Here is a 15586-nt window from a genome sequence, read left to right on the forward strand (position 1 = left end):
ATCCCAACTACATATTAACGGGAATGACAACACTGGCTGCAGACTGGTGTCCTTTGACTGGGGCTGGAGGGAGCATGTGCATGTGCATGTGGATGGTGGTGTAGTTATTACTGTCTGCTGGAGAACTTTCCTTCCATGGATAATGCATGTTTCAGTAGAGAACTGACTAGTCATGATGGGAATGCTCCCTAATAACTCTAGTCTATTGTCAGTTCAGTTACATTTCATATACATGAGATTTTAGGTAATTTTAACATAATTTTATGTTTGTTTCTTTTTCTTTCTTTCCTTCTTTTTTTGGGGGTTTTTCAAGACAAGGTTTCTCTGTTGCTTTGGTGCTTGTCCTGGAACTTACTCTGTAGACCAGGCTGGCCTACAGAGATCTGCCTGTCTCTGCCTCCTGAAGGCTAGGTTTAAAGGTGTATGCTGCCACTGCTTGGCTGTTTATTTCTTTTGACCTTGTAATTTAAATGTTTGTGATAGTAGAAAATATCTAAATCATCCGTCATTAGGGAAAATATATTTAAACTAGAATATCAGTCATTTGATGGAGGATAAGAGCTTAAATGAAACTCTCTATCTATCTATACACACATATATATATATATATAGTTAGTTAGTTAGTTTCTAAATATACTATTGAATAAGAAAGTACCTCTAGAATTATGAATAGTATAGTATATCATTTCTATAAATTCCCTAAACAGAAGTACAGCCCTTCATGAATACTGCATTATAGTAATGATACAAAAACATGCAGCACAGCCTGGGGAGGGGGACAGCTGGGACACATGCAGTGCAGACTGGGGAGGGGGACAGCTGGGACACATGCAGTGCAGACTGGGGAGGGCCAGTGCTTCCCTGCAAAGAGGATGAAAGGGAGAGTATAAATCATAAAATTCACAGTGTGTTTGTTTGTTTTTGGTTTTTTGAGACAGTGTTTCTCTTTGCAACAGGCCTAAATGTCCTGGAACTTGCTCTGTAAATCAGGCTGACCTCAAATTCACAGACATCTTCCTGCCTCTGTCTCCTGAGTGCTGGGATTAAAGGTGTGTGCTACCACACCACCACCTGGCCACATAGGATTTTTATCAGTTTTGGAATAGATTAGACCTCTCAATGTCCAAAACACAGACTGAAGGAACCACTCCCTAATGAGTTGTTGCAGCAGTATAAAACCTCAGCAGGCAGAGTGCTTGCCAAGTGCTCCCAATTCTCATACAGTAGATGTGGGGTATAAATCTTTGATTTCAGTTCTCAGGGATGGAGCCAGGAGGATCACAAGTTCAAGATTATCTATCTCCCAATAGCCTAACAAGTCTTTTTTTTCGGTATAAAATAAGATATTTACTTTTTAAAACTTCATTAAATTTGCTCTTTGACAATTCCAAGCCTGTATGTAGTGCATCCTGATTGCTGTCGCCTTCACGTGCTGACAGTTCTTACAAGGACCGCCTTGTACACAGAAGAATAGGAAAAGGAACAGAAGGCATCAACCAGCTTTCACAGCAGAATAACTACAAGTCACTAATCAGCGGTTGGCATGAGCTGCGTTGCCCTCACACAAGGTTACAAAACAGGAGAAAAATGTCACCTGTCAGAGCAAGGCTATGCGGACACCTGAACACTCACTGCGGATGAATGACAGTTTAACCTTTTCAGAAGACAATTTAGCAACACCTCTCACATTTTCAAATGCCCAAGACCTTTGTCCCAGCAATTTTATTGCCTTTCTACCTGTGGCTCTTTCTTTGATTTTCCTGCCTTCCTTATTAACCTTTACCCAACCCATCTTTCTTTCTGAGACTGGAACAACTCTCCAAACTGCAAAAGAGATGATAGAACTCCGTCTTGAAACCCTTGATAAAATTTGGTCCAGGCAAGCATGGGAGATGTGAAAAAAACGGTTGGGGAATGTAACTCGGACAGGGCAGGCTCTGATGTCTTCACAGCATTACCACTGCAGAAAGAGCAGAGGGAAGGAAGCATTTTGTGCCCCTTGGTAGTTACCTGCAAATGCAGAGCCAACGAAGAACTTTAACTCCACTGCCCAGTGTAGAGAAACTGTAGGCCTGGATCAGACCTAAAAGGATAGCACGGTGATGCAGTCAGCCAAATGTCAACTTCCTGGAAGCTGTCCCCATGAAAAACGTCGTGGCCCTGAGCAGCAAAAGGCAGTGGGTGGATCAGAGATTAAACAAAAGAGAGATGGGGCAAGGATAGAACCACTGCCCGTCTTAACACTTGGATCGTGGTGGGATTTATTGCTCATGTAAAAAGAATCATCTGTGGATCTTACAGTCTTTCTCTTTTCAAAATACCCAGGAAATAGATATGACTCTCAAAACATAGGGTGCCTCAGATTGGCTTCAAATGCCATGGGTTTGAAAAGTGGGCATGTATATTAAACATAACATCACAACTAATAATTATTGAGGAGGGGTAATAGTTTGTAGGATCTTACTACACTATGTTCTGTAGTTACTTTACACTTAGGTCCGCATTTGACCTGTTCAAACACCCAGGCTTCCTGCTGGTCCCTCCTCCAGAGCTCACTCAGAAGGACCTGCCTGAAGCTGTTGGGTGTTCAGAAACCTAAAATAAGGCTGGAACCGGCCACCCAGACCCAAAATAATCACACAAAACTATACTGATTAAAACATTGCTTGGCTTCTTATTAACTAACTCTTATATCTTAAATTAACCCATTTCTATTATTTTATATTTTACCATGAGGCTTGTGGTTTACCGGCAAGGTTTTGGCAGTGTCTGTCTCCTTCGGCAGCTACATGGCGTCTCTCTGACTTCGCTTACTTTTTCCCCCTCTCTCTGGTTGGAATTCCTGCCTTACTTTATTCTGCCCTGCTGTAGGCCCAAAGCAGCTTCTTTATTAACCAATGGTAATAAAATATATTCACAGCATATAGAGGGGAACCCCACATCAGTAGTTATATATTTTAAACATGGAGGGAGTACTGGAGCAATGGTTCGGAGGTTAAGAGCAGTGGTTGTTCTTGCAGAGAATCCAGGTTCGATCCTCCAGCACCCACATGGTGGCTCACAACCATCTGTGTAACTCAGCTTCCAGGGGATCTGATATCTTCTTCTGGTCTCGGGGCAAAATACCCACACACATAAAATAAAAATAAATAATTATTTTTAAGTTTGAGGAACCACCACACCAATTTTTATTTCCACCAAGAATGCATAAGAGTTTTAATTTCTTTGAGTTTATTATTTTTTATAATAACTATCTAGACAGTTGAGATGATATCACTATGTGCACACACACACACGCACCCTCCACAGGAAATATAGATAAGAGGAATGTGTGTGGACTAGATCCACTGCATGCTGAGGGCAGAGAACTTCAAAGTGTGGAATCTGCTTCTCACAGCCTTCTAGATATCTGGGTCTACACCACAGCTTCGGCATTAGCATTCACCCCGGGGTTGCCTCTTGTGACCGGTAGACTCTGTCTCTGGCACACTTTCATGGCTAAAAGACTCCAGTGACAACTTGTACAAAACCAAGCCCAGCACTTCCGTCAGTAACATTTAGCTACTCCATCCCACTGAGCTCAATGGCAATCTAGGAAGACTCCACAGCTACCCATTTAAATCCAACCTTTCCAACTGAGGATCCTCTTTTTTCAAAACCCTGCCTGAGAGTTAATTTGTAGAAACAGACTATTTTGAGCCTATGATTCCAGAACGTCCTGAATTCCAGGCAGCAGACAGTTCTCTCTGTCCACACTCACGGTCCCCACAGACACTCTTCCACTCAGCTTCCTCGCTGCGGGTGCTTTGATCACAGAAAACAAATAACTGCTTGCCACCTAGGGAAGCCCAGATTACCCCCCAAGCAACCACACTTTGAACCCAGAGATTGCACCACACACAGACCTGTTGCTGTTGCCAGCGGTTACAACACACACATTCTTGGCACCATTGCACTGATTGACTCAGAGAGGCTGAGCATCTTAAAGCAAAGAGTCACCCCACCATGTCAAGGGAAGAAGTGATGCTGGGTTGCTCAGGGATTAAAATACCCATCTAGCTACTGACATCTCCTAAAAAAGGAAACTTTCAGCAAGAGCGTCTTTCAGAGATGACGATACTACTTCAGCATTCAGCAATCCAATCCATCTTGCACTGGCTCCGTGTGTGGGCACAGCACCGCTCCACAGTGAGAGGCAGCAGAGAGGCAAGCAGACCTGGCAAGATGGGCAGGTAACTGAGAGAGTGCAGCTCAGAGGAGAGAATGAGGATGAGCAAGAACCCAGGGGTGGGATGGGTGGGAGAAGCGGGAACAACCTGTAGCAAGCTCAGCCTGGTACATATTCCAGGGCTGGGGATCCAGCTCGTTTCCTTGCTGGCCTGTTTGCAAAGCTGACATTTCTGAAGTTCATCTTCTTCCAGGGGGTTGCAGCCTCCCCCTGGGGAACATTTCTGATGGAGACCGCCAGAGTGTAAACAGGTCATCACTGGACATTCACAAACATTCATGCCATGACTCGGCATGTCCCATGGCGTGTGTTTGTCTTCTAGGTTTACTGTGAGCATGTTTTATGAGAAGATAGAAATTTGAGAAAATCCTGTTGTTGCTAGATCGTGACTATCAAGTTAAGAAACTTGATTAGACCCGGTCCCTTAAAGGGTGGTGTGACCATAAGTAGGTTGCCTGGCTTAAGGCAAGTCTCAGCCAGGCTGCTGTGGGGAAACACAAGCTTCCAGGGAGAATGCTGTCTCTCTGGCCTAGAGGGATCTTCTAAGAGATAGAAAGCAGGTGGAGATGGAAGGAGAAGGGGAGGGGGAATAAACAGATTTTAAAGAATTTGTCCAGGCCATTGTGGAGGCAAGCAGGGTAGGCAGGCTGGGGAGCTAGAAAAGCTGACCCTGCAATGTGAAGTCCAAACACGTTCAGGAGACAGAATTAAAGCCTTCAGCTGATTGGGTGAGCCACACCCTGTTTTAAAGAGAGATCTGGTGATTTAAATGTTAATCAGGGTCAGGAGAGATGGCTCAGTGGTCTGCCAAACCTGACATGTGAGTTCAGTCCCTAAGACTCCCATGGTGAAAGGAGAGAACAGACTCCAGGACTCTAGCGGGTTGTCCTTTGACCTCACGCTCACTGTGGCATGCGTCTGCCAGCTCGTGTGTATGCTCACATACAAATAGTGGATGTAATAACTTTTAGAAATACATTTAAATGGTAATCTCTTCAACAAAAAAAGTAACCTCACAGCCCTGTTCCTCCACTGGTATTTGACCTGGAAACCGCGAGAAACCTGAGAAGATGTGTAACCACTAAGTCACCGGGTACCTTTGCCTCAGGTTAACTGAGCTAGAACAGGCGCCTGCCCTGTGGGTATAACCTTGAGACTCCAAGAAATTTCATTTTGTTGATTTACTAATTGCAATAATCTCAAGGATACCTGTGGTCTGTCCAGTTTACCGTGGCTGATGAAGAAAAGGGGAGAAATAAGACACAAGGAAAAGTGTGAGCCAGGAAAGCAACCTGAGTCCCACCTTCCGTGGATGGCGGTGTCTTGTGAGTCTTCAGCCCCAGTCCTTGTCATTTACCAGCAGCAAGCAATAGGGAAGAGAAGGGCATTCCAGAGCAAAGACCACAAGGCGACTGAAGCAGGCAAGGATGATCTTACATGGGAGGACAAAAAAGGTTGCAGGTGATCTCAGTCAGGCTTTCTCTTGGACTGCCAATCCCCAAATAATGATACGGAGACTTCTTATTAATTATTAAAGCTTGGACTTTAGGTTAGGCTTGTCCCAACTAGCTCTTTTATGACTTAAATTAGCTGGTTTCTATTTATCTATGTTCTGCCTCTTGGCTTTTTATCTCTCTCCTATTCTGTACATCTGTCTGTATATCTGACTTGTTCCATGTCTTGCTGATGTCTCTGGCACACATAGATTGTAAATGAGTTCCTCTCTCTGCCAGGAAGTCCTGCCTAACACCTCCTGCCTAGCTATTGGCTATTTGACTCTTTATTAAACCAATTAGAAGGTGCCTTTCACACAGTGTGATCAAATATCCCTCAACAGAACGTGGCTCTAGGCCCCCTCAACCCCAACACAAGAAGAGACTCTTGCCACATATCACAGAAGTGCAGTATGGGTTGGAGGAGAGATGTTCCTTCTGTGGTTTTTGAAATAAAAATTGCCTATTAAGCAATTAGTGTTTTTATTCCTTTGTAGATCAATAACAATTCTTTTGAAACATTTTTCTTCCTGTCAAAAGTTCCAGGTTGCTCCTTTTATTCCTCTTCAATTATGTTTTGTTTTTTTGAGGCCGACCTTGCCTTGCTGAGGCAGAGGGATTGCAGTAATTTCTCTGCTGACAGCTCCAGGGAGGAAGTCCTCAGAGGCTCTCAAGGGGAACAAAGCACTGTTTGTTTTACCTTTGGCTGCAGTTTGCTCCTCCACAGCTGAAGTTCAAACAAAGCCACAGCTATTTGACCTTGACCCCTGGAAGTACTCACCTGAGCCTGACCCAAGCTCAGTCTCTCTGAATCCCCATCCCAGAGACCCTGGTGAGGTCTGTAGATGAAGATAATCACCATGTGTATTTCCTACTGAGCCCAAGCTCGGGATAGCCAGAAGCAAGGAGTGGTCTCTTCCGTGAGAGCCTGCCTGCAGAGTCAGGGTACCTAGAAGGGAAGCCTTGTCTAAGAAAGGTGTGTGGGGTGGGGGTGGGAGTGTGTGTGAGTGTGTGTGTGTGTGTGTGTGTGTGTGTGGTGTGTGTGTGTGTGTGTGGTGGGGGGAGTGGCAGGATAGAGCAGCCCTAATCTTGAAGGATGAGATCTGGTCAATCCCTGTACCTCTGTCCCCAATGTGATCAAATGTTTCAGCACAAGTTTATTCTTTTTCCTGTGTGTCTGTACATGTGTGAATGCTGGCATGCCCATCTGTGCAAGTGTGCACATGCAGGATCCAGAGACCGATGTCACATGTCTTCCTCTATTGCTCCCCACATGAATTTTTGACGCAGGGTCTCTCACAGGATCTGGAGTTCATCCTTTGGGCTACCCCGATTGGCCAATAAGGCCCTGGAATCCACACACCATGTCCCCACCCTTTGGGGTCACAGGCACACACTGCTATGCCTGGTGTTCAGTGGTGGCTGGGGACCTAGCTATGCAGGCATTTTTCCTGCTGACCCCTCTCCCAGTCCTCGCATTTAATTAGTGGCTTGTTCTGTAAACAAATCCCATTACTGATGCGCATTCATTTTAAATTTATTGGCAAATTTTGTCAACTTTTTTTTGTATTTTGAGTTTTGATATATAGTGTCCTCTTAACTGAGAAGTTACTTGTCAAATAATTCTCACCTACAATATCGTTTGTTTCAATAGGTTGAGCAAAATATTCATGGAAGAGGAGATCCCAAGCATTTATTTGAATGGCCGTTAAATTATGCGCAGCTGAAAGGGGCTAACGCTTTGCCCAGGCATTGTGTATTCCCTTAGATTGCTTAGGTTGCACTTACTTGTCGCTACACAAATAAATGAGAGGTTATGATGAACAACTAGAGTTTATATAGAAGGTAATGTCTCTCATGGACCAAGAAGCTGCCCATGTTGCTTCTCCCTCAGTTTCCCCATCTACTGGGGCACAGAACTTCAGGTGGAATGCCTGCTCCTGCCAACGGCCGCAGTGCGAACCTCCACTAGTGGGCGACATTGAGCAGACTGCGAACTCTCTCAATGCTCCTGATCTGTTTATTGTCCTGAAAGCCCACGTTTGGATCTTAACTAACCCAGGGTTGTGAAAGTAGCTGGAATAGCTGGATCCACGTCTCGAGGTCCGTGCTGGCCTGACCCTCTGGTTCTGACTCATACCTACAATGGAAGCTTGCAGTTTGACACCACGGCATGACGCTGTTGAAAAGGTTTACCCTTTGTGGAAAAAGCTGGTCATAGACGGTGCTCTTGTTTCCTTTTAGTAAGGAAGTTAACTTATTTCTACACATGGAAGGCAAGTGGCAGCAGCGAGCAGTTTTCACAGACGGAAGATGGAGTAGGGAGACACACATGATTTAAAATGCTTAAATTCAGAAGAGAAAGCAAGTTTGGGAATCTTTAATCTTTCTGGCGAATCCTCTCCTTCCACAGGAGAAAGGTGGTAGCTGAGCCACCCAACTCCGTGATGACTGACTCAGGGCTGGCAGCAGAGACTGCCTAAGGCAGAGGTGGGTCCAAACAAAGATCCCCAGATGCCCCCACCTCCAATGGGGAAACAGTGTGGTTCAGAGCTTGCTCTTTGCTCTTGTGAAAATGCCCTCCATTTCCCCTGAACTGGTGTCTCACTATGTGCCGGGCTCTGGGCTGTCACCACACACAGTCTCGGGTCTTTGAGCTAAGGAGCCAGCCCACTGGGACTCAGGTACAGCCAGAATCCCCAAGAGCCTCGCTGGGTAAGAGGGAGGCCACCTGCACCTTCTCATCTCTGCTGAAGTTCCTCATTCAGTGGGTGTTGTGGTCTGGATGTGGAAGGGTCCTGAGAAGCTCCTGCTGCCGGCTCTGCATCCTTTTGCTGTTGTGCTAAGAGGGAAACCCTGGTGGGGCATTGCGGGCGCCCTTGAGGGTGAGTGTGGGACTCCAGCCTCTTGCCCTTTCTCCTGTTTTTCACATCTCAGCTATGAACAGAAGGGCTTTCCCCTCTGTTCCGTATCAGGAAGCACCGCCTCACCCCAGGCTCAAAAGCAACAAGGTCGGTAGACCCGGGCCAGGAAACTGTGAGCCCCAACAAACCTTTCTCCTTTATAAGCTGATTGTCTCCGGCACTTTCTCACAGAAACAGAAAGCTGACCAACAAAGTGAGATGGACCATAGGAACCAGATAGCATGGGGCCTGGCCTATAGAGGGCTTCTGGAAATGTTTGATGGCAGAGAAATCCGTCGCTTCCTGCAGCAAATGTTCACTGTGGGTTTTTGTCAGTGAATATGTTCATTTCCTTCATACTGATATTCAATAGAGGACGCTCTCTAAATGTCCAATTTCACATCATTTCAACAAAGTATTAAAAGTGTACATAGATAATATGTATCAGTAACTCTCATTTTGCTTTCTTAATTTTTGTGAGAGGAATTAAAATTAGATAACTATAACTATAAAAAGATCTATGATAGTCTCAAAAAAGTTAATTTTTCCATGATATTGCTCTTTACCTTTAACTTTAAAGATAAAAAGAAAACCAAGCATTGACTGTAGATAAAAGGCCTTATTCTCATGTTTCTTCTAGTAGCCTTTTTTCTTTTAAGTATTGTTGTTGTTCATGACTGACTAAATGACCCTGTCAGTGTTAATCAGTAGGAGATAATTAGGTGCAGTCAATTTTTTCCTTTGACGGAGGGAATAGTGAAATATTTGACTTCCCGTGTTGGTTCACACGCAGGTGTCACTCAGAAGTACGCCTTAACTCTAGGTCAGGATAACATGTGTACATATGACACGAGTAGTCAAAATCAACACATGACAGCCCCAGCCAAAGGATTCTGCAGGATGAGCTCAACATTCAAAGCTGCGCAGTCTGGTGCGTTTCAAACCCAAGCAAAGGAGCTGAGGGGATATAAATAGAATGCCCAGTTGGACAACAGCGTTGCCATTGTGATGAGATCATTTCCAGGAAAACACTAAAATGTAGCAATGGGAATAACATCTGGCCTCCCGACAGTTGCCTCTGACTTAGTCCTGGACATCCCACGTGAAACAGCGGCTGTCCTTATTCATGCTTCAGCTCCCACGGCTCACTCATGTTATCGCGAGAGGAGGCAGCAAAGAGATTCGGCGCTCGCTCGATTGATGATACCTCTTAGTTCCTGGCCTCTCTGACTCCACCTCGTCCCAAAGGAACACCGTCTCTGACTTATAGTGTTTGAGTTGGGGGTTTTCATCTTCACGATGATACTAAAGCAATATGCGTCCATGGGAAGCCACATGTCAATTCTGAACTATGATTCTTTCCTGGGCTAGCACCATGTGGTGTATGTGGTGGGTACTTAATCCCAGCCTTCCATGAATCAGCTGTGATAGAAGCAGAAATAGCACTCGCAAGTTTTAGAAAGTCTTTCTTTTACTTTTTAAGGGGGGTGTTTGTGTGTGTGTGCGTTTGTGCGTGTGTGTGTGTGTGTGTGTGTGTAAGCATCCATGGGAAACAGAGGAGGCATTCCGATGTCCTTGGAGCTAGAGTTACAGGCAGCTGTAAGTCAACTCATGTGGGTGCTGGGATCCAAACTCCAGTCCAAAGGAAGATCAGCAAGTGCTCCTACCCACTGGGCCATCTCGCCAGTCCCTTATAAAGTATTTTAAATGGCATTGTTGAATCCCTAGTCTTTTTTTTTTTTCCATCCTGTGCTAGGCATGTAGTTTCCACTGGGTGTGTTCTAGTAGCCATTTTGGACTGGGGTTTTAAAGAATGACTATCTTGTGCACACACGCGCACTTGTGCGTGTGTGCGTGCCTGTGTGTGTGTGTGTGTGTGTGTGTGTGTGTGTAAAAGTCTGTGTCTCTAACATCACAGAGGGCTATTCCTGACCCCTGTAATAGAGGAACATAATAGTCTTAGACAGAATACAGAATCCCAAACTGTTGTAGGAAACAGTATAAAAACAGTTCTGTGCGTGAGATAGAAATTGGTAGCTTGCGGATTTGTCAGGAGAGAAAGCTCTCTGTACCTACTGCTTGGTCAAGCTGTGTAAAATTGCCATATGCATGGAAATATGTATTCTCTGCAGTTTGGTAAAGCAGCACCGCATGTGCGTCCATTGTTTGCTTACTGTGCTGAGGCTTCCCCCATCTATGTTGCCTTCTTGTGCATTTATTCTGCCGGTTACTGCAACACAGCTGTCGCACGTCTCTGCTCCTTTCTGTGTGGAAAACCTGTTTTGATGCAAGGTCAGACTGGCCTACATAGTGAGCTCCAGGCCTGGGTTTATAAAGGGCAGGGCCCTCTCTCAAAAACAAATAAATAGAATAATAGTCAAGAAGAAAGAATGGGGAGAAAAAAGTTAACACTGAGAAAGACAGCAAAGGTGAACAGAGTGGCTCCGTTTCCACAGCAGCTGGATTTGTCTCTGCTATAGTCCAATTCCACTTTGGCAAGTTTGATGGTTAAAGGCTGTCAAAGTTTTCCATCTGCCCTCCTTGCTGGTCCATCGGCTTGGGTCCTCCTGCTTGCTGGCCACGGGACGTTCTCGCCTACTGCTCCTTGTATGAGGGCGCCTCATGCATCCCATCGACTTCACCACTAGCCTTCGTCTTGCCCTTTGTGTCTTCATGAGAGAAGCCCGGTCACCTTCCTCTTCATTTATCTGGTCTAGATTAAAAGTGATTCACTTTTTTTTTCTATTTTTTAGTTGCTATATATTTAATTTCTAAAGCTTCCAGCTGGCTATTGGCATGAACACAGACATGTAGCTCAAGACCCAGAGAGAGACCCATGTAGCTATAGACACAAGGGTGTCGCCAACATGTGCGTGGAACACCCCGCAGCCTTTACAACGGATGGCGCTGGTGGTAAACAAGCAGTAACTATGAATGTTGAAGACCGTGTGGTAAATCTAGTGCCTTGGACCCACGTGGATGCATTACTCCTCCCTAGAGCTTCCTCGATGTTTCTCCCATGAGGTTCCGTCACAGAACAGCTCTGGCCATTTTTATCTTCTGGTGAAGCTCTTGTTTATAAACTTTCTGTAGAGACAGAACACGAGTATGAGGTTTTAATTCCGGAAAGGAATTGTGTTTGCTTTGCCCAGATTCCTTAGCTCCTCTGCAAGCTAGGGAGGGCTGGAAGGGACTTCAGAGACCGAGATGACTCAACCCAGAGTGACAGCCCTGCCACCGCCCGACTGCTTCTCTATCCGCCTCTGCTGGTGTGCAACCCTGCAGTCTCCACCTAGGACAGGGGTGGCTCTTTCTTCCCGGACTCCAGAAAGAGGTCTGCTTGGTTGCTAGAGCTGTAGAAAGTCTGTTTAGACCAGTCCAAGCTACAAATCAGGACCGTTCCCATAGAAGCACGGACAGGCACTGGCCTCCCGTGGTCCAGAATGCTTCCTCCACAACACGGCATCATCTCTACCGTAGTATGGAAGCCCCCCTTCCTCCACAACACGGCATCTCTACCGTAGTATGGAAGCCCCCCTTTCTCAGTCCCGCACCAGTCACGTCATCTGGATGAGGGAGGACCGCCCTACTTCCTCCCTATCTAAGAAACCTAGTTTGGGTGTAATTGGAAAAGATGGGAACTTTCAAGGCAGGAATTTAGGTTCAACAGTATAATCCCATCTGTTAGTGGATACCAGGATCCTCAGCAGGGGTTTCAAATGTGTTGGGGATGTCGAGGTTCCATCCCCAAGAGTGTCTGGGTAACAAGTGTTTCTCTGTCCCACCAGCCAGTTTCCAAGTAATGACATGGAGACTTATTAATTATGAAAACTTGGCCTATAGCTTAGGCTTGTTCCTAACCAGCTCTCATAATTTAAGTTAATCCATTCCTGTTAATCTACATTCTGCCACCTGGCTCGTGGCTGTTACCTCTCCTTGTGCACTTTCTGCTTCCTCTGCATCTGCCTGGCAACTCCCTCATGCCTAGATTCACCCCTCTGACTTCCTTTCTCTCTTCCCGCCTTGCTATTGGCTGTTCAGCTTTTTATTACACCAATCACGGCAATACATCTTAATACAGTATAGAAATTCCCATTCCATTATCTGCAGGGTGTAACCCTAAAGTACTCAAAGAAATGAAATTTGGCAAATAGATGTGTTTCATTTTGCAGAGTTTGGAAGAGTCAAGTATGTGCACTATACCATAGCTACATATTCAGGACTTCAATGGACAGCTGCTTTGAGTTCTGAAAAGGCTGATTCTGTAATTACACATTTATTAGAAATTATGGCCATTATGGGAATACCTGTTCAAACTAACACTCCCAATGCTCCAGAATATGTCTCTAGTAAACTGAAACAGTTTTTTGCATATTACAAAATAAAGCATATTATAGGTGTACCACACAATCCTACAGGACAAGCAGTTACAGAAAGATCTAATTACACTTTAAACAATATGCTTTAAAAAGACAGGGGTAATAAAGACCCCTAGAGACAGATTATACAATGCTTTATTAACTTTAATTTTTTAATGATAATGAGAAAGGAACAACAGCTGCAGAGAGACAACGGAGAGAGGGAAAAACCCTGCTGAATTAAACCAGACAGTATACTCTAAAGATGTACTGACCTCAGAATGGAAACCAGGACATGTGTTATGTCGGAGAAGGAGAAGAAAAGCTATAAATACCTTCAAAATTGATAAAGATTAGATTCAAACAGGAGAGAACTCTTGATTAGAAGAGATGATAGTTTATCTATCAGACAGTGTGGCCATTCAATCTAAACTAACTTATAAGGCTAACAAATGCCTTTCGTTTGATCAGATATAACCTCCCAAAAAGAGAAACTTCCCAAAGTTAGAGCTGGGGCAGGGTTTTGTTTATGTCTTTCCATGAAAATAAAAGCATCCAGCTAAGGAATCTGAAGACCACTGGACAAATGAGACATCTGAAGAAGAAGGACAAAATCCAGAGAAAATGTCCTAAGAAAAGAGTAAGTTTTCCTATTGGTATCTCACATTTCCAACAGGATAAAATTTCATAAATCTTCTCAAATGTTTGTTTCTGATGTTCTCTACAGACATATAATGCAAATAGTCTTTGGGGGGGTTCCAAATTAATTAAAAATTAAAGCTGGCTTTGGAGTTGGAGTGTGGCTCTCTCCTTCTCTAAACACAAGCATGTTTGTTAAAAAAGAATCCAAAATCTCTGTCCCATGTCAGAAGAGCCACCTGGTATGGGGCAGAAGAAAGACCAAAATTAAGGGACTCTTCTATTACCACTGTTCTTATAATTCTTTGGTTTTATTTTGACTTTTTAAAACTTTTCTCAAAACATAAATATTATCTCAAAATTTATAAGATTTTTATATGTGTGTGTATTTAAACTTTCTGTTGTGATATTAAGAGTCATATAGAGCACTAACTAATTCTAGAAATAGGCTTCATCTAGTTTGTTATGTGTGATGTTGGGCTTGAGTCTGAATCAGATAACTAGGAACTAAGCTTGTGTACCCCAGATGTATTTAATAGACTGTGATTCTTTAATCTCTCTGAGGTCTGCTGCATATGATATTTAAACCATTTAAGTTTTCTGCAGTGAGCAATGACCATTCCTAACAGTAATCTTTGACGTCTCCAAAGGATGATGCAGCTATCTCTCCCACCGCTTGCCCATTATCTCAGTTTTTTCAGGGTCCCCTAAAGGTGCTGTCATCCTCAGACAACAGGAAGCAGTCTAGAGAACACGACGTCCACATTCCCAAGAGGCAGGCTGGGTGGTTTTTGGCTTTTTGGTGGATTGTGGATGTTTATCATCATTTAGGAGCTTAGTTGCAATTTGTTACTGGTCATAGTTAGGGAGGAAGCTAAGCGAATAAAATTAGATTCAGGGATTTTGTTCCTGAAAAGAAAAAGGGGGGGTATAGGAATGATAGGATAAAAGGGTAGATTATTGAATCTACTTTTAAGCTAATAAAGCAACTACTAGTCTTAAATATTTTACATTGGTATGGACTTTTGTATGTTGATACAAATTTAAGGTGATTTTTGTTATACTGTTGTACCAGGCTTTTTCTTTAAGCCACCAACCAGCTCCCAAATCATGACACGGAGGTTTATTAGTTATGAATGCTTGGCCTAGGTTAGGTGTGTTTCTGGCTAGCTCTTATAAATTAAATTAACCTGATTCTCTTTATCTATATTCTGTCTCTGGGTTTTTTTTTTTTCTTTTCTTTTCTTCTTCCACTTATTTTCCTCTGCTCTCATTGCTTCTCATGTTGGAATGGCTGGCCTGATTTCTGGCCCCAGACGGCTCCCTCATTCTGTCCTCCTCCTCCTTCTCTTGTCCCTCCCCTGAGCCTAGATTGTCCCTTCTTTTTATCCTCTCTGCCTGCCAACCCCGGCTATCCCTCTCCTGCCTCGCTATTGACCACTCAGCTTTTTTTTTAATTCCTAGAACTTAATGACAATGAAAACACCACATATGAAAATATATGGGACACAATGAAAATTGTCCCTACAGGGAAAGTCTTAGCACTCCAAGCCAGCATTTAAAAGTGACCTCACAGCAATAACTTAATTGTACACATGAGAGCCTTTGAAAACAATAACAATCAACAGAAAACGAAAGATTTCCAATTTTCTTTTATGACCATTCTGCTTTTTATTAGACCAATCAGTGCCTTAAGTAGGCAAGGTGAAACAATGTAACATATCTTTTCATAATTAAACAAATGCAGCATAAACCAATGTAATACACCTTTATACAGTTAAAGTAACATTCCACAGCATAAACAAATGTAACACATATTTACATAGTTAAAGTAATTTCCACAACATACTGTGTATAATGTGTTTATTCTTGTTTAGGATAATTTTGTGTACTGATACAAATTTAAGGTTATTTTGTTTTAACATGTTGTATATATGTTCCTACTCTTGTTTAAGATATTGTACC

This window comes from Arvicola amphibius, chromosome 6 (assembly GCF_903992535.2).
Source record: "Arvicola amphibius chromosome 6, mArvAmp1.2, whole genome shotgun sequence".
Classification (NCBI taxonomy): domain Eukaryota; kingdom Metazoa; phylum Chordata; class Mammalia; order Rodentia; family Cricetidae; genus Arvicola; species Arvicola amphibius.